Source organism: Thermobia domestica, chromosome 3, assembly GCF_964235325.1.
Source record: "Thermobia domestica chromosome 3, izTheDome1.hap1.1, whole genome shotgun sequence".
Classification (NCBI taxonomy): Eukaryota; Metazoa; Arthropoda; class Insecta; order Zygentoma; family Lepismatidae; genus Thermobia; species Thermobia domestica.
In genome coordinates, this window is record NC_137456.1 from 272,812,572 (window position 1) to 272,833,515 (window position 20,944).

General features: G+C 37.1%; 1 long non-coding RNA gene across 2 annotated transcripts; it reads right to left on the reverse strand.

Annotated features, from left to right (window-relative positions):
* Positions 1–289: 289 nt before the first annotated feature.
* Positions 290–14,222, reverse strand: LOC145681049 (uncharacterized). 2 transcript variants are annotated; one of them, XR_014130714.1, is made up of 3 exons: positions 14,061–14,222; positions 4,371–4,513; positions 290–922 (listed from the first exon to the last, which is right to left on the reverse strand). It is a non-coding gene; the product is annotated as an uncharacterized LOC145681049 (long non-coding RNA). The 2 variants fall into 2 exon arrangements; XR_014130715.1 differs by lacking the exon at positions 14,061–14,222 and adding an exon at positions 13,604–14,044.
* Positions 14,223–20,944: the final 6,722 nt, after the last annotated feature.

Consider the following 20,944-nt stretch of genomic DNA (forward strand, 5'->3'; position numbering starts at 1 on the left):
TCAGATTAAGCAAACAGGAACCCCCAGAGGAAGTTAACAGAAATCTCGTAGTAACAAAAATTAAAAAAAAAGTCGTCTCATATATCATACATAAAATTACGCAAATATTAAGTTGTTAAGATACTTTGAATAAAAATTACTACGATCCATCAGAAGCTATTAAACAAAATGTCATGAGGAAACTTTGCCTTCAGTGTACATCAAAACAATAATTTATTTATCGTAATTCCTAGTTCTTTTAGAATAGTAAGTAATGGCTAATGAACCCACAAAGCAGACTTTATCAGAATTCATTTAATTGTATTTATTTTCTCATAACCAACACAATATATTTTATATTAAATTACAACTTAATATAAGTAACGTATACATTATATATCCAAAATATACTTGTCTTGAAACAAAGTAATCTTTTTAATAAGGATTAACAAGTTATACTTCTTTTGTTTAACAAGTTATACTAGTAACAACACCATCCCTATATCAACAATACCACCATTCTTGTGCAAGTTAGCTTTAAATCACCTAAATATCTTCTTCTCCGCTTTCATTTTTTCCACAAGTTGTAACCTGTAGCAAATATCGACGGAGAAAAATACTGCTTTCGTGATTTTCTAAATATTAAGTCGCTTAGAAAACATCTCCAGAAACACGAACAGCCTAACAGGTGTTTACTGCAAATGTTTCTCACCATAACCTTGTTGAAAGTGTTCCAAAACCCGTTGCTTCAGCTGTGACTTATGAATTGGTGCACACGTTCCAAATTTTAATGTAGAAACTTATGAAGGATCAACCAATGATCAGCCTTTCCTTGGATATTCTGAAGGAAAATGTATTACAAAAATTGTAGCCTTTACATTTACCCTTTGAGAATATTCTCATCTTCTATGTCCTTCCACTCAGGCACCAACTCATCTATAGCCTGAAACCAAATATACTCAATAAGAAATTGTCCATAAATTGTAAACGAAGTCAAAACCAATCTTAAAGCTATAAACTCACTCACTCTCTCTCTCTCTCTCTCACACACACACACACACATATATTATATATAATGTAAGGTGTCTCGAAAGTCCCCTGACATAGGGTAACACTGTTTTTATCAGAGTTTTAACAAAACGTAAGAGGGAAAACTATCTCCAAATATGATATTTTCAATCTACAGTGAAAAGATCTTTTAAATGGGACGAGCCGTTTGGGCTGTACACTCTTTATGCACCCAACGTTAAACGAAACTTCAACGTTGCCATTTACCTGGACCCACAACATAAGTGAATGAAGTTACTGTCTTTTACGCTAACATGTCGACGGAGAGCCCCCCTTTCAAACAGTAAATTCATTCACTTATGTTGTGGGTTCAAGTTAATGCCAACGTTGCATTTTCGTTTAACATTGGGCGCATAAAGAGTGTACAGCCAAAACGGCTCGTCAAATTAAAAAAAAAAAAAAAATCCTTCACTTTAGAGTGAAAACATCATATTTGTAGATGTTTTTTACTCTTACATTTTGTTGTAACTCTGATAATAACAGTGTTACCCTATGTCAGGGAACTTTTGAGACACCATATATATATAAAGTGTTAATGAACAGGTGACTTCTCACATGAAAGTAAGTGTGGTCGAAAGAGCATAGTTTCGGAGTTATAAGCTACCGAAAACGCGAAAAAATTAACTTCAAAGTTCCGCAGCTCCACTCCTATGGAGCATATTTCAATTGGATCCGAATATCTGTTTCAGAATCCTCCGGTACTTGTGCGACAATTTTTAGAGAAGCAGTTTGGGACTAGTTAAAATTTTATGAGTACTCCCAAACTGCCTATCTAAAAATCGTTATGCAACAACTGGAGAATTCTCAAAAATGGATATTTGGATAGGGCACATACTAATGGAGCTATGGACCTTTAAAGTTAATCTGGTCACTTCTTCGGCAGTCTTAACTCCGAAACTATGCACTTTTAACCGCAGATTCATTTTTTTTAATTATAATGTGAGGAATCACTTTTTACAGTTTGTGGTCTAGTTCATTCACACGCTGTACAATATATATATATATATATATGGTGCGTCATTTATAAACTCCAATGATTACAACGGGAAGACCAAAAGAGAGGAAGAGGAGCGAAACTTCGTAGGATGCAAGTAGGGGGAGGGGGACACATTAATCTGTATTAGGCATCAACATCCAGTGAACAGTGATGTCAACCCCATATAAAATTAGTTTTTTTTTTTAATAACACCACATTAGGTTATTACAAATTTAAAATCTGCATTTAAAGAGAAAACAAACAATGCCAAACTTATTGTTCAATGTTGCAAACCAACAATACTACAATATAGCAAACATGAAAAAGTAACAAAATTTGAAGGTTTTTACAATAGTACTAACGCAAATAAGACAGACTGGGCAAGGCATATCGAATGTACCTTTTGGTAAAATACTACCATGAAGATTTGACGTATTTCGAAGAGATAGGAACAAAATTCTAACAAACTGAAAATTTGACTTTTCAAAGGCTTTATTTTGGAAAGTTTAATATGTAACTATCACATTTAATTACGTACATTGCTTTCGAAAAACATTAAAACCATAATAACTTTATTGTTCTTTGATATCTCAAACCGTTCGAGAGATAATTTTCGAGAAGAACATTTTGAAAAAGTTCAATTTTTAATTTGTTACAATTTTGTACGTATCAATATGTCAAGTATTGTGAGTGTACTGTTTGACACTAAGGTACATTCGATAAGCTTGCCTCGTATCATTTCTATTGTAGAAGCCTTCCAAGTTTTTTCTTCTTTCCATGAAAATGAAATTTTAAAAGTTTTACGTCCCACGTTTATGCCAGTTAGGCTAAAGGAGATGGTGATGATGAGAAATGAATGAAATGGTGGAATGAAGAAAGTGGGAGGAAACGGGAGAACCCCGAGAAAACCTATGAGTACGATGTTTGTCCACCACAAAGTCCACACGGCGCGAGGTGGGATCGAACCAGGGGCCCTAAGCACCGGAGGTGAACGCTCTACCACTGAGCAACCGCGCCCCCTGTTTTCTTTTCATGTTTGGGAAACTAGGGTTGTTAGTTTCCACCACTGAACATCAATTGTGGTATTGTTTGTTTTCTCTTTAAGCGTAGATTTGCAATTTGTAATAAGATAGTATGCAATTTGCTTTCTGAAAAACCTAACTTTATATTACACTAGCAAGACTGATCTCCGGGTGTTGATGCTTAATATGTGTGTACCCTTATCTTCTAGTTGCTTCGTCACAGTTTCGCTTCTCTCACTCTTTTGCTTTTCCGTTTTAAGGTTGAATATTATAAATGACTCACCGTATATATAAACTAGCAATTGAAAAAGTAACTGTGCAATTGTAATTAGTAATATTAGATTTGTTCTTGCTGTTATTTATAATTCGTGACAAACTACACAATTTATGAATAGTGTCTTATAATTTCTTAAATTACCTATTGATGGGATATATTGTATGTACAAACAAGTAGTACTGCCACGTGTACACCACGTGAAGGAGTTTGGTTTGTATGCTATAATATTTTTTTTCAATATTACAATCGAAAATTATTGTAGATTTCTACCTCTCCTTTTCTTCGTATATATTAGAAATAGAAAATACTATTGAGACGCTAAATTTATTGCAGAAAACCGCTTCCTGCCATCTATTACCGTTTCAATTCTATAGCGATCAACGTTAAAACCGGAAGTGGTTGATCTTTGCAACTTCCGGTTTGAATACGGTTTCAAGATAAAAAATGGGTTCTTATTCTTGCAATACTAAATTGATTGTGTAAAGCTGCTTCTCGACATACCTAAGTGTTTGCTCTACGTAGATTAATATTAAAACCGGAAGTAGTAAATTTCCCCCACCTCCGGTTATAGTAAGGAAGTACAGTTAAGGATGCTATATTTTAGTTATTAAAATACTCGCCTCCTAGTGTTAATAACTTCACCGATATTTCGGAATCACTATCAGGATTCCTTCAACGGGGCTCTGTGGCTCGTTATTATGAATATAAGACCACATGGTCCATTTTTTTAGAACAGAAAAATAAAAGTTTTTTCCAAGTTTTATATCAAATAAGGAGTGAATAATTGGTTTGTACACGCCAGTAATATAACTATGTGCATTTATTGAAATAAAAATATTAACTCATTACTTATACTATTTCTTATTGATAAAATTAGATGATACCATCCCATCCTTATCCAAATTCCCTTTATCTGTGTTAAACCTGGAATTTTTTGTTCAGATGAAGCAGAATACATTCTCCCGCTTCTTACTTTTCAAGGCCTGGAAACTAGCTAATTATACAAATTTGTAATTTCATATATGAAAGTAAATATTATTATTTTTACCTTTACGTGAAAAAAGGAGAATCTTTGTTGGCTTTCGTATTTTATGGGTCTCCACGTTCCAGCTGTGTCTTTCTTCTTCGCAGTTGATGTTACTACAGGAAAATGTCTTCTCAATAAAGTAAAAAGGACTGTGCTTCTTGTATCTGGAAGAAAAGAATAAGCATTCAGCATCCCTTTCAAACTTAAGAAAATTAACTGTGAAACATTCATTATCGTTCTCTTTTAGTATAAGGCATCTCCTTGGAAATACTTGTTACGTTACATAATCAAATTTACAGCCACTGTGTCACTATTTTAAACCATAAATTACTCGGTAGTATGTGTTATCATGCTAATAAAAAAAAAGCGAAGACTTCCCACAAATAAACTTTATTTCCAAGGCATATTCACAAGTAGTAAGACACTGTAAATATATATTTTGAACATATGTCACCATGCTCGTCAAGGCAATTATTCCAGAGGTACAAAGCATGGTAACTACATAAAAAAAAAACACCTGGGTCAAGTCACTGAAGCAATGTCACGATTGCCTGCTCCATTTCCAAGACAAAGCATCCTCTTCTGACCCTAAAAGACCCAGTTATTTTCCATTTTAAACTAGAACTATGACAGTTTAACACTGCTCAGCTAAAAAGGATTGACTCGTAACCTGTTTTGTAATCAATAATAAGTCAATGACCTATAAAACATGTCCTGAGGTCTTGTATTTACTTTCTTAGCAGTTGAGTTACCATGAGAAAAGTGCTACCTTGAACTACTGTAACTGAGCTTCTCCCGCTGAAGGTACTACCTTGAGAAACTATGGTGGGAAATAGCAAACTCTATATCAAAAATGTACATACTTGCTAATCCACGCTATTAGATACATTCTAAATAAAAATTACATACTGCTCTTGGAATAATAAACATTTCTGACCAGTGTATATACACTTATTTATTAAAAACTAAATTAACTTAACGTTGTCTTCATCAAACACTAACTGAAAGAGATCTTCAGAGCATAGACATTTATATTATAGAAACTGTTACATTGTATTTAAGTTTTAATAAATAAGTGTATATACTCTGGTCAGAAGTGTTAATTATTCATTGAGTTCCAGAATCACGAAGGATAGAGATACTGCTCTTGATGGCGCAGTGTAGTTTTTTTTTTTTTTAAATTATTTTGATATTTCAAAAGAAATGAAATCTGAGTTTTACGTTCCATGGAACTGCGTATAGGCTAAAGGAGACATCGATTATGAAAATGAATGAAGAGGAGGAATGAAGAAAGTGGAGGGAAATAGAATAACCCCGAGAAAACCTCTTCACACAGTGTTAGTCCACCACAATTTTCAATAGGCGCGTACTGGTATCGGAACAAGGGCCCCACGCACCACAGATGAACGCTCTAATACTGATCAACCGTAGTCCCTTTTTGATATTTTAAGAATGTCTTATAACAAGAAAGAAGAAAACAAGAAAAGCAGCAGCGACAGAAAGCTATTTACGAAGATACCAAAGAGGGTGGAAATAATTTCAAATAAAACTAGACTGATGTGACTTCCTTCAAGATAGACTGCAGCTTAGTATAAAGAGAAACAAACTTTGTCCTAGGCTTTTGAGTAGGAGATGAAGAAATCGAACCTCCTATCGATAAATAACATTAAATTCAAATAAGCCACAATAAAAGAAACAACTGAGCAATGGTAGTTCTCGAGGAAAGTCACAATGTTAAAAATAAACATTTTATTGGTATAAACTAAGGAAGTTGATCGACATTTCATTGTTAGCGTATTATACAAAGATTAGTAAGATACATTAAGTTTTCTTCTATTAGACGGTAGTGATAAAATGGCAATTCTTTCCGATGTGACTTCCCTCAAGAGCCACCACTGGAGTTTTAAATCCCTCTTGCATTACTGTGATGATATGGATATCTAAAGATTAACGTGGAATATTTCAGTCACACCTCACAAATGCCGGAATGGAATCTTCTGTACAGCCAGTGAATATTCTATATTCTCTACACTTCGACTTACCCAAATGACGCAGCACAGAATATAATATTAATAATAGTAATTAACACTATTGTATCATACACACTGAAATAAATCAATTTGTATTCCTGCAATTCTGCTATTACAACAATATATTACATTTATTTGCTGAAAACGAAGCAAAGGCAAACACATTCTCCTTATGGGGAAAAAATATCAACACTAACCTGAATTAAGATTTTCTCTTTTCAGTACTGTTGTTAAATATAGTGTCTCTGGCAAACTTCTAGGTTTCTTTAACAAAATTTCCTCCACTTTTGTGTTCAGGTTTGGCCGCTTCTCTAAGAGACGTAATACTTTGTATTTATGTGTGAAATCAATCACAATCTATCAGAAAAAAGAAGGAGTAAATAAATATGTTTATTTCAAGAACCATTATTTTTCGTAGGAAAATATTTAAATTTCAGTGGGCTAGGTAACAAATAGGCTACGAATAGTTATGCATTTTCCATGTTTCTTATGCAAATACATATTTATCGTATTTTACGAGACACTGCATATTTTATAGCATCTGTTTTTCTTCTAATGCACATTCAATGGTATCTGCTGCAAAGAAGACCATAATTTGTAAGTGAACATGGAAATATAACTCATTTATCGATGATTTTTTTTTAACAAAATTGCCCCTGCTAGGACGGAAATTCTATTTTTGCACAGATTTTCTATCTTGTTGAGTGATCAGAAATCTGCTACGAAATGTCACTGACCAAATTCCTTGCAATGGAATCCAATTGAAACAGGGGTCACCTTTATCTATTGATGATAACACTCCAGCAGTTTTGAAGAGACAAGTAAGCTGGATGATTGCAGTTCGGCATATCAACAGAAAAGAGGACATATTTGCATGCATATTTTGAGGTTTTTAGTGCATGACTATCCGAAGCCTTGTAATAAAATATTTTGTATTATGTATTACTAATCTAACATTTTTCCACATCTTTTCTTTCAAATCTCTGTTCTGCGCCTAAACAGGTTTTAAAATATTATACAACCTTTTTAATTTTGCACTCTAATCACACATAGAGCCGGATTTTATGAGGAAAACGGAAATGTTAGCTTTTTTGACTATTATATGTTTTCCTTATTCAAGTACGACCTTCATTTTCCTGTACTAAATTGTGAAACGAAAGAAGTACCTTTAGAACATACACTACTTTTTAATCCTAAGTACCTTTACAACATACACTACTTTCGAATCCTATTCCGTCTGCCGCTGGTTGTCTTTATTGGCTATTGAACCGGTGTCTTAGTATACTAGAGCCGCTACGTCTCTGGCTCCGACAGTTCTGCACGTGGACAAAACAATGTTGCCAACTTGTCGTGGGTTTAACCGTATACAGGTACACTAAGAATAAACAGAAAAAGCAAGCGAATTTAATCGAAATGAATTGCTTAAGAAATGCTGAATTTTCATGGCTTTTTGAAACTTTCCGTGTAAAAAAACTATCCAAAAGTTTTTTTTTTTTTTTTTTTTTTTTTTTTTTTTTGGCTGGAGTAACCAAAACTGCAGAAGGAGAATTAAGTTCTTCGGAACATTTTTAGTTTGTTATGTTCTAAACAGTGGATGTTCCCACACGCAAGACATCAGCAACTCTGTTCACCACACTGGTCACAGGAAGAAGAGGACCCCCATTATCGCGCTAGTTCTCGAAATATTCACGAAGTCTGCATACAAATTCTCGGTTTTGTCCTTTATACACTCCTATTTTCTTTGGCTTCGGTTCTGAAGAACTAACCATTGTCACCAATTAAATACAACAATATTCTTAAGAGCACACCAAAAACACCCAAAAAGGAAAGGAAACAACTCAAAGTTGCAATAATCGAATACAATCTCAAAGTACTTTTCACTCAACTATGCACAAACGAAAGGAAGAAGACAGAGTGGCAACAACGTCTGCTTTCCGTGTCAACGCGGTTACAGCTCGGTCACTCATTGGGCCTTGTAGGGGGGGGGGGGTGTCAGTGTAGTATAAACCCTCGCTTTCTTTTTCGCATAGCTGTCAGAGCCAGGGATACAGCGGCAACAGTATAGTGGCCAGCATGTGCAAGTTGTGCAATATTCGTTGCCTAACCAATATCAAGTTCCTGCAAAACTTGTCATGTGTAGTACGGATTCAAGAAATTCAAAAAGACAGACAAAAAAGCATCATCTCCAATCAAGAAATACTTTATTATCAATTTCAGATACTCTATTAAATTCTAATATAAGTTTATTACTCAATGTTAGAGCCATTAACGGCCATGTACATAACGTTATTTTAACAGTAGTAGCATTCGAAAATGTAAAACTATGCAATATTAGGAGTTATACCGCTGAACACTAGTTCACCGATTAAATTACACATGAAATGAAATCATTAAGCTTTACATGGCATGGTTATGCCAGTTAGGCTAAAGGACACTATGATGATGAGAAATGAATGGAATGATGGGAAGAATAGTGGGAGGAAACGGGAGAACAGTGAGAAAACCCACACATGGTGCTTCTCCACCACAAAGTTCACATGGTGCGAGTTGGGACCGAACCAGGGACTCAATGCACCAGAAGTGAACGCTCTACTACTGATCAACGGTAGCCCTTTTGATATTTTAAGAATGTCCTTTAACAAGAAAGAAAAAAACAAGAAGAAAATGAAATGAAATCTTTGAGTTTTACGTCCCGCGGTTATGCCGGTTAGGCTAAAGGAGACGGTGATGATGAGAGATGAATGAAATGGTGGAATGAAGAAAGTGGGAGGAAACGGGAGAACCCCGAGAAAACCCACGAGCACGGTGTTTGTCCACCACAAAGTTCACTTGGCGGGGGCTGGGATCAAACCCGGGACCCCAAGCACCAGAGGTGAATGCCCTACCACTGAGCCACCGCCCCCCCCCAAAAAAAAAGAAGAGTGACGAGAGAAAATTACGTACAAAGATACCACATAGGGTCGAAATAATTTCAAATAAAACTAAACTGATGTGTGATTAGTATAAAGAGAAACAAACTTTTTCCCAGGCTTCTGAGTAGGAGGTAAAGAAATCGAACTTTCTATCGATAAATAACATTAAATTCAAATAAACTACAATAAAAGAAACAATTGAGCATTTGTTGTTCTCGAGGGAAGTCAGAATATTAAAAATAAACGTTTCATTGGCATAAGCTAAGGAAGTTGATAGACAATTCATTGTTAATGTATTATACTAAGATTAGTACGGTACATTAAGTTTTCATCTATTGGACGGTGGTGATAAAATGGCAATTCCTTCCGATGCGACTTCGCTCAAGAGCGGCCACTGGAGTTTTAAATTCCTCTTGTACATGTAAAAAATGAAAAGAAATCTTTAAGTTTAATGTCCCACGGTTATGCCGGTTAGGCTAAAGGAGACGATGATAATGAGAAATGAGTGGATAGGGTGGAATGAAGAAAGTGGGAGGAAACGGGAGAACCCCGAGAAAACCCACGAGCACGGTGTGTCCACCACAAAGTCCACACGGCGCGAGCTGGGATCGAACCAGTGACCCCAAGCACCAGAGGTGAACGCTCTACCACTGAGCCACCGCGCCCCCTCTTGTACATGTAAGTTCACGATCCTCGTTTATTTGTATACCTACCATCGCTGACGCGCCTGCTCCCTACGGATGCACCCATCCCAACTGCTCGAATATCCCTCTACCCTTCTGCCCTGAATCGGTTAAATAGAGGTCGTGCTTTTTAGTGGCCACCTAGCACAATTTGGTAAATCTTTTATTCACGGAAGTATTTTTATGTCACATGTCCTACTATATTTATACTGAGACTTCCTCAAGTCATCTGCATTCAGGGGTATAGGCAGAAGTTTTATCTTGGAGGGGCCCATCGCTTTTGAAGGGGGAGCAGCTACAATGTACAAAGCCAAAAAAAAAAAAAAGTGTTACAGGTAGTGATTTGAAACCTGAAAAAACAGGAAAATTTGGTTTCCGTCCACAAAAATAAAACACTGCTCATTTATTTATTTGCTTTTATCACCATAAATATTATGTACCAGTTAGTTTTAATTATGCGTAACCAAGAACTACTGCCAGGACCAAACGTTATACCTTTGTGCATAACTATTTCAATTTAGGCTTTTTTACACAGAATCTATCTACAGAAGACGGGAAGGTTCTAGAACGCATGTTCCCCTATATGGATTAGTAGCTAGATTGATTCCTTTCTGTACACCAAAGTTTGATGTTTAATCCACATAGTGTTGACGAACGAGCGTTAGCGTGTGAAGGCGGGTTAGATCCCCGCTGGGGCACGTTCTTTTCTGTCTTTATTACAGCTAAATGAGAACGAGGACCTTTGTTCTAGAATCTTGCCCATAAACTGATTTTTTTTTTTTAATTTCACATAATTTCCTGACAAAAATATTTATTCATTATTCGTGACTAAAATAAAAACACCATAATTATTTTACTAACAGTTATATCTCGCTTCCTGTTTTACATCAAGTTGCGCAAAAAAAAAAAAAAAAAAAAAAAAAAAAGCGAATGAGATCCGAACTGAGAAACGGAATAAAAACATCGTTTTTCACCAATTTTCCAGTTGATAAAAATGTATTCTAAACAACTAGTTATAGCATATAAAAAATATAATGTACTTACAAATCAGTTTAGCACCATTATTTAATGGTAGTATTTACAGTAGCTTTTTAAAACGGTGATATTTTTCCATCAGTAAGAATCGGTAAACTTTGTTATTTTTAAATGACTGAAACGAAGTAATCTAATGGCAATGTTTTAAAAGTTTGGTATTTGGGTGCTCAGGAAATCATCTGGGGGGGCTGGCCCCAATGGAACTCCTATGACTACACCCTTGCTGCATGCACTATCTAGTAAGCTCCTCATTTAGTGCATGCTCTGTTAAAAGAAATACAAAACTTTATTCTGACCTGAAAATGTAAGAAATGTGTCAAAATTTGGTAGAACCGTCTGCTCGAGTAATGCTGAGTATCAAGTTTTCTTCTATTAGACACTAGTAATAAAATGGTAATCCTTTCCGGTGTGACTTCCCTCAAGAACCGCCACTGGAGCTTTAATCCCTCCTGCACGCTTGTGATGAGACGGGGTCCTGAAGATTAACGTGGAATCATTGTTCGTAGTTTCAGTGAAATTTTCCTAATCTAGGAAAATTTCAAAAGTAAATTTAGCGAAAAGGGAAATTTTATGATAAAACGTCAAAATCTAGGGAAATTCTCGCACTGACTTATTAAACAATATAAATGTTTAGTTGTTGACTGGAGTTTATCGTCCCTTTGCGTAACGAGGCTATATGAGACGGGACCTACTGATTAACGGGGAAGGTTCTAGATTACTGGTCCCCCATGTAGGTTAGTAGCTGGGTTGGTTTCTTTCTCTACTAAAGTTTATACATTTAATCTACACAGTATTGCCGAGCGAGCGTCAGCGAGTGAAGGCGGGTTAGAGCCCCGCAGGGTACGTTGTTTTCTGTCTTTATTATTGCTCAATAGGAAGGGGGAGCAGTAATCTAGAACGTTGCCGATTAACGTGGAATCCGAACCACATGAGCTCCCGCCGGGAATCGAACCCGGTCTCCCACGCCAAAGGCACGTACGAAAACAGTTTAGCCAAGAAGGATCTCAATATAAATGTTCCATTTTATCTTTGTTCTTCAGAAATAAACCAATGCAATAGCCAGAGTTTAGTGTGTATTCAAAGTAGCATAATTTGCGTCAATTGTTGACTGGATGTTTTTTTTTCTTATTTGTTTAAAAAAGTTACAAACGAAAAGGAAATGAATAAAATAAATGTAGTCCATACTTCCTTCAATATATTGTTTAACTAAATTAATCTTACAACATACCCTGCATCACAGGAATTAAACACTCAACAAACTAGGGAAAGAGCTCCTCGTGGCTAACGGTTAGCGTATTCGCCATTGGCGTGGGAGACCTGGTATCGATTTCCGGCGCATGCTGATGTGGTTCCATGTTAATTAGTAGGTCCACGTCTCATATAACCTCGCTGCTAAACGGGACGTTAAACTTAAAATCAACTCAATTAACAAACTAGGGAAAATTTGACACGAAAAGGGAAAATTCTGTTTCAGCCAAGGGAAATTTTCTTAAGAGAACCTACGAACACTGTGTAGGATACGAACTATATGAGCTCCAACCTGAGTTACCCACAAAAAAGTTACATACGCTAAACACACACCCACGAAGGAACATTTTGAGTTCCTTGGGGCATTACTCGAGCAGACAGTTCTACCAAAATTTCACACATTTCTTACATCTTCAGGTCAGGTTAGAGGTTTGTGTTTCTTTTAGCAGAGAATGCACTAAATGAGTAGCTACATTACTACTTGCAGACTCACTTAACGGTGTCTGACTGTAAATAGTGTGGATGTATCGCATAAAAACTAAAGTGCATAAACCATGAACCAAATTGTGCCAGGTGCTCACTAAAAACCAAGAATGTTATCTAACCGAGTCAAAGCAGGAGCGCAGCAGCAGGCCCGACGGTAGCGAAGGGTGCGTCAGCGAATGGGGTATACGCATAAACGAAGGTAGTAGAAGAGCACACTTACACATACAAAACTTACACTATCACTCAAAATTCAACTCAATACGCTGTACACTAATAGTAATTACTTTTATTCGCACTCTCATTCCTTTATGAAAAATATTTCACACTGTAATTTACATATGAATTTCCTATTTGGTATAGGGCTAACCCGTTTGTTCGAGCAATCCTTTCCCTGGGGCTATATAGCTAGAATAACCCGGATTCTACGTAGAGTCGCTCGAACGTGAGATTCTTAGCTCGAACCTGTAGTCTTCCCGTACCCGTCTCACAGCAACATTTAGGCAAGAGCCCAGATATCTACATTTAGTTATAATAATAGAAGATAACATGCCCTGAGGAGTTTTAACCTGCCTTCACTCGCTATCGCTCGCTCAGCAATACCATGTGAATTGAGTATTGATAAAGGTAACTCTTTACTTTGGGCAAGACAGTGATATACTGGCAGTACATATTATTGCCAAGCGAGCGTCAGCGAATGAAGGCGTGTTAGAGCCCTGCAGGGCACGTTGTTTTACGTCTTTCCTTCTTGGAAACTGTAATTATAATTGCGGGAACCGGTTCAGATTCATTGCTTATTGTCACTGCCTTGCCCAAAGTAAAGACTTGCCCTGATAAAGAAAGGAACCAAACTGGATACTAACCTGCCATGGGGATGAGCATTCTATAATCTTCCCCAATATTTATTCTGTGAAATTTACTTTGTATCGTATAATGAGTTGCTATAGTAACATTTTCCAACTTTTATCTCCTAATATGCAATTACTCAAAAGCCCAACCCTCACCACAAATTTTCCTGTCAGTTAACTCTAAATGCGTCCGTGAACCTTTATTCCATTATGTAACTTAGGCAGATGTTGAGGCTGGAAATGGTAACAACCTATGCCTGCTCCGTTCATTATAGGGTGCACAATACAGCTTCCCCACTAAGAAACACTTTCTAAAGCACTAAGAGTGTACCTGGCACTCTAAGTATGTTCCCCTAAAACAGGAGAGTACGACAAGCTGTACTTTAATATGTTCACTGTTTTAGAAATTGAATTACTCCATTACATGAAACTCTATCATAATTTTGTTTAAGTTCTAAAATATTAAACCTACCTTTAAATAAATGTATCATATCTTCGAGTTCCTATTTCGCAGGAAATTAGCTCTGGAACAAAGCAAATTTAAACAGTCGAAAACAAAAATAAACTATGTTCATAAACAGTTATACGAAAAAATAAATACAAATGGCGGACGAAGTTTATGATGATTCTAATGTCATTGTGCGCATGCGTAAACATGGAATAGCTGAAACAACTATACTTTTCTTTTAATGGAACTATAAAGATGATCCTTATGACAATAAAATCGTTAACTATATAATATTTTTCATACAGCACATATGAAATTTCTCGTATCATTCTGGTTGTTGCACATACAGATCTTTTTTATGTGCTTTTGTTTATCAAGTTTTCGTTTAGTGACGTCAGGGTGAGTGACGTGTATTACCTTACGCCCTCTAGTGACAATACGTAAGGGCAGTTGTAGTAGCGAGATGCACACACACACAGTTACAGTTTGTCTTCTGTATGAGTGCTGTGCGCTGGAAGTTGCTGCTTTGTAGGAAGCAGTCGTATGCAACTATCGTAGAGTGCGGTCAACACAGATCGTGTGCCTGTCTAACACAGATCGTGAGTTTAAATAGTAAGTGAAGTGAGTATAATTACGTGCTCCGGTGTGATTTTTAGAACTACTGGAAGTTAGTACTGCAGGAAGTTGGGACGTGTATAATATTGGACTCCAGCCTGTGCACACGACTGACTGTCAGTGTAAAAATCACGTCGAATCTTCTAGAAGATAGGAAGATCAAAGGGAGCATTACCTGTAAGAGAAGGTTTTTCTTTTTATCCACGACGACGAACGGAAACCACGTTTGCGGAAATTGAGGTAAGGTACTCACCTATTCTATTCAGTTTTTTTCTTTCTTTTTTGTAAAATTTCCAACATACTGGTTATGGGCCCAGTGTGCTTAATAAGGCCCAGTGTGCTTACTGAAATTTTCCGAAACTGCTGTGTCTGGTTTTAAGTGCTTGAATAGTGCGACGAACGGCTTACGCATTATTTTAGGTGTGCTAGTGACATATGCATATTCTAAGTGTAGTGCAACTAGTGAAGTGTGGTGTGAAGTGCAAATAGATTTATTGCATTTTACGTTTACTAGTAGTAAAAGTCGAGACGTTTGTATTCAAATACACCTAGTAGGTTAGTTGGTCTGTGTCAGTTTTGTTTTCTTTCTTTAAACACGAAGATGGATTTGTTAAAGAATATAAAACCGTTATCGTGTGAGAAATAGTGGCCCGTATGGAAAAGAAAAATTAGGGACTTATTAGAATACCATGAAGGGACACTAGAAGTTATCGATGGCAAATTGCGAAAACCGGAACCGTTAGAAGATTCCGCTTCAGAAGCTCAAAAGAAGAAATATAGAGCAGAGGCTGACGTTTACCGGAAAGCAAATAGTTATGCCAAGTCGATGATAACTAGTGCAGTAACGGACGAAGTCTACCAGAAGATAATGGACAAAGATACGGCTGAAGAAATGTGGTTAGCTTTAAAGAAGCTATTTGAGGCAAGTTCCACAGATCAGTTGTTCAAGATTTGTATGGACTTTTTCGCCTTTTCTTGGAGTGAAAGTGAAGATGTTTCCACACACATAGCTAAATTGAACAGTTTGTGGATGGAACTTAACAGTGGATTGAAGGACAAAGGACATACTGAATTACCGGATCTTTTGTTGATCTGTAAAGTGTTACACATCTTACCCAGTACTTTTGAAACTTTCAAATCAAGTTGGATGTTGCTGACCAAGGAAGTACAACGTACGTTTGACGAATTAACTACACAGTTGTGTATGTTCGAAAGGAACTTTGTACAGCGGTCACCAGTAGGCAAGTACAAGGGTGCGCCTTCAGAGCAAGAAGCATTAGTAGTGAATCCGCCGAAGCAATTACAGAAGAAGGTGAAGAAAGACGATATTTGTAATTACTGCAGACGTAGAGGGCATTCGGTTCGAACGTGCAAAAACTGGAATGCAGATGGGAAACCGCCTAAGAATGAGAAGAAGAAGAATCAGAAATCTAGTGAAACCAAGTTGACAATTGTCTATTCTGCGAACGAAGAATGTTCTACAGAAGAAAGTGGACCTTTCGTTTGGTGGATTGACAATGGTGCAACGAAGCATGTAACACACACACCCGATTTCTTCCTCAATTATCAGAAGTTTGAGAACCCAAGTAGTATTTCAGCAGCAGGTAAAGAGAAGTTGCTTGCATTAGGGAAAGGTGACGTCAAAGTGCTTTCAAAAGTGAAAGGCAAAAAAGTTGACTTAATCCTTACGGATGTGTGGTACGTTCCGAATATTACGAAAAATCTGTTCTCAGTTTTGGCCGCACAGGATGGGAATAGGAATAGTAAATTTACGTCCTCTACCACAGAGTGTTTGTTAGAAGTGGACGGAGTTGCTATCGTTCAAGGCAAAAGAAAAGTACAAGGGGCATTGTTCAAAGCGCAGTTTGAACCAGTACCCTCAAGTAATAGTGAAGAAGTGAATGTTGTGATGTCTGATAAAGCTCTTTTACAATTGTACCATAGCAGATGGGGACATCAGGACAAGCAACATATCAAAGATTTAATGAAGAACGAGCTGAATATTTCTGTGAAAGATGAAAATGTTCTCTGTGACTCTTGTGTTTACGGAAAAGCGCACAGACTACCGTTTAGTAGTAGAAAACCTTCATCTTCAGTGGGACAGTTATTATCAGCAGATGTCTGTGGTCCCTTTAGTGAATCGTTTCAGAAGTACAAGTACTTAACTATATTCAGAGACGATTATTCAAAGTACAGGTTTGGTGTTTTTCTACATCAAAAATCAGAAGTATGCGTTGAAACAGGTGTTAGCCAGTGCCAAGGCAGAAGGACATACCATTAGAGAGTTTCTTAGCGACAACGGAGGAGAGTTTGATAATGCTGAAGTACGGAAGATACTCAAGGAGTATGGCATCCATCAACGGTTCACAGCGCCTTATACACCGGAACAAAATGGGGGAAGTGAGCGTGAGAATAGAACCATTGTGGAAATGGCAAGAACATTCCTTTACTCTAACCAAGAAGTGCAATTTCCGCAAGAGATGTGAGCAGAAATGGCGTCAACAGCGATCTACATTCTTAACAGGACCGGAAAATCTTCACAAAAAGGTGTCAGTCCATATGAACTCTGGAAGCAGAAGAGACCAAGGATTAAGCATATGAGACAGATCGGTTGCAAGTGTTACGTGCACATTCCGGTACAAAAAAGAAGAAAGATGGACAGGAAAGTCAAGCAAGGATATCTCATTGGTTACAATGGAGATGAAGCATATCGAGTCTGGATTAAAGAAGAAAGAAGAGTTATTATCTCCAGAGACGTCATAATAAAGAGAGTACACTTGAAGAAACTTCTAGGGAAGAAGTACAGCTACGAACAAGGGACGTTCAGAGTAGAGAATCGGAAGAGATATTAAAACCTATAGTCAAGCAAGAATCGGCAAAAATGAAAGAAGATAGACCGCTAGAGTTTCCCAAGTCGAGTACGGAAGAGAAATTTAATGTTCAGGGCATTGTGTTGCGAGACCGAGCGACTCTGAAGAAACCTGCAAAATACGACGATTATGTGATGGCCGTAGAAGAGTTAGTTAATGATTTAGACAGTCCTAGTTCCTATGACGAAGCCATACAAAGCAAAGAAAGTTTTGAATGGAAGAAGGCAATGGACAAGGAAATGGAGTCGTTGCACGAGAATGAGACATGGGAACTATGTGATTTACCGCAAGGAAAAAAGGCAATTCCATGTAAATGGGTGTACAAGGTTAAGAATAACCCAGATGGTAGCATTGAGAAATACAAAGCGAGACTAGTGGCGAAAGGTTTTAGTCAGAAGAAAGACATCGACTACAAGCAGACTTTCAGTCCAGTGGCAAAACTTGGTACAATAAGAGCAATGTTGAGTGTAGCAGCGAATGAGGGATTACATCTACTTCAATTTGACGTATCCACAGCTTTTCTCTATGGAAATCTAGAAGAAGAAATATATATAAAGCAACCAGAAGGGTACCAGGATGGCTCAGAAAAGGTGTGCAAACTTAATAGAAGTCTGTACGGATTGAAGCAAGCACCCCGTTGTTGGAACAGACGGTTTGGTGATTTCTTGCTTAATCAGGGTTTTAAGAAAAGTGATGCTGATCCATGCCTTTTTATTCGGGAAAGAGATACGGATAAAATTCTCTTAATTCTTTATGTGGATGACGGCCTGGTCGCATTTAGTAATAAAGAAAAAGTTAATGAATTCCTAGCGACGCTGAAAAGCGAATTCAAGATAACTGTTCAAGAAGAGGCTCACTACTTCCTGGGATTGGAAATAGAGAGGCGTGACAATGGCGATATCAAGATACATCAGACAGCGTACACCAAAAGACTGCTTCACAAGTTCCATTTTGATGCGTGTAGAGCAGTAACAACACCTATTATTAAAATGAAAACATCTGAAGAAGAAAAGGTAAACAAAGACTATCCTTATCGCAAGGCAGTGGGTTGTTTGATGTATCTCATGCTAGGTACGAGACCAGATATTGCTTACAGTGTGAGTGTGCTTTCAAGAACGCTTGAACATCCTACAGACACTGATGTCGTGAGACTAAAACGTGTATTTAGATACATAAGAGGTACTGTTGAGCTAGGAATTGTTTATCAGCATAACAAGAAGACAGGTATTCTTGAATGCTACAGTGATGCTGACTTTGCTGGCTGTGAGAAAACAGGGAAGTCAACCACGGGAGTTCTTGTACTGTATTCTGGAGGAAGTATAAGTTGGTTGAGTCAACGTCAAAGTATGGTAACGACCTCAACCACAGAAGCTGAACTAGTAGCAGCTACAGAGGCGGCGAAGGAAGTCATCTGGCTAAAACGGCTGTTCCAAGAGATAACACAGCTGGAGAAGATGCCCGTCATTCAAGTCGATGACAGCGCAGCGGTGAGACTTGCAGAAAACCCGGAATTCCACAAGAGGACCAAACATATTCAGACCAAGCAGTTCTTTATTCGCGAAAAGGTGACTCAAGAAGAATTAGGGGTGAACCAGATCTCAACACAAGAACAGCTGGCAGATTTGCTGACAAAGCCTCTCATGAGAAATAGGTTAGCATTACTTTGTAACAAGATAGGCCTTGTAAATTAGAACATAGTTAGTTGTAATTAATTGTATATATATGTAAGTAACTTTGATATTGTTATCCATGTATCATAATATTGACGAAAACTTGTCAACAAGGGAAAGTGTTGCACATACAGATCTTTTTAATGTGCTTTTGTTTATCAAGTTTTCGTTTAGTGACGTCAGGGTGAGTGACGTGTATTACCTTACGCCCTCTAGTGACAATACGTAAGGGCAGTTGTAGTAGCGAGATGCACACACACACAGTTACAGTTTGTCTTCTGTATGAGTGCTGTGCGCTGGAAGTTGCTGCTCTGTAAGAAGCAGTCGTATGCAACTATCGTAGAGTGCGGTCAACACAGATCGTGTGCCTGTCTAACACAGATCGTGAGTTTAAATAGTAAGTGAAGTGAGTACAATTACGTGCTCCGGTGTGATTTTTAGAACTACTGGAAGTTAGTACTGCAGGAAGTTGGGACGTGTATAATATTGGACTCCAGCCTGTGCACACGACTGACTGTCAGTGTAAAAATCACGTCGAATCTTCTAGAAGATAGGAAGATCAAAGGGAGCATTACCTGTAAGAGAAGGTTTTTCTTTTTATCCACGACGACGAACGGAAACCACGTTTGCGGAAATTGAGGTAAGGTACTCACCTATTCTATTCAGTTTTTTTTCTTTCTTTTTTGTAAAATTTCCAACACTGGTAACATAGCAAATAAGATTAATATTTTTTATGTCACCACAATTATATTTCCAACGACAATGCCAATTTTAACTATATTTTTATGGTTCTCAAAACCTTACTCGTTTTTAGAGTGTGCTTAATTAAAAGTAATGCGTTATCTGTTCAGTTTTGTTAATTAAAATAATATGTTTTTCTTCTTGAATGGTCAGCGGAAACTTACCAAGAATATCGATCAGGATTATTGATCAAAATATTTCAGAAGCAAGATGCAGATTTAAACAGAGCACTAAAGATAACAATCAGATTGAGTAGTAAGACCTTTTGTCCCTCGCCAATGAAACGAATGCTTCGTTCAATGTCAAAATAGTTAAATCGTGAACTTCATTAAATACGTGTTTTATGTATTCGAGTATTTTTTTTAAAAGTTTTGAATTGCCAGACTCGGAAGTTGAAATAGAATAATTATATTCCTAATCCTGTTTAAAAAAGCAAACTATATTTCCTTTTGGTCCATGTTCCGTTAAGGGGGTCCAAAACTACACTGGACCACCTTAAGCTAAGCTAACCTAACCTAATATAACGTTATATTTTGTTATCAAACGAAAATCAATAGAAAGAGTGGTGTCAAAGACACTGGATTCCCTTAACGGAACATTGACCTTCCTTTTTTGTTCTTCGCTTAAATCCGGGACATTTAAGCGTCCCGAGAAATATTTTCGGGACGCAGATCTTGATTTTGTGACGGTCCCGGATTATCCGGGGGAATGGCAACTATCCATACATCAATTTGTTCTATAATTATCTTAAGCTTTTTTTTTATTCACTCAATGCATTCAGAACTGTACGAAAGTCCTAGAAAAGACTTAATTAGTATATGTTGAATGTTGTAACATATTTATTACTTTCTCAAAAGGAACTTTTCTACCTCAGCTACTCAACCTTTTGCAAACTAATCTATCACGTTGTATGTTTTCCCTGAAGTAGATTTACTACAGACTGTTGTTTGGAACGTGTGTGTTATGCATATTAGTAGATCCAAGAAAAAGTAATACCATTTGTTTCAAATTA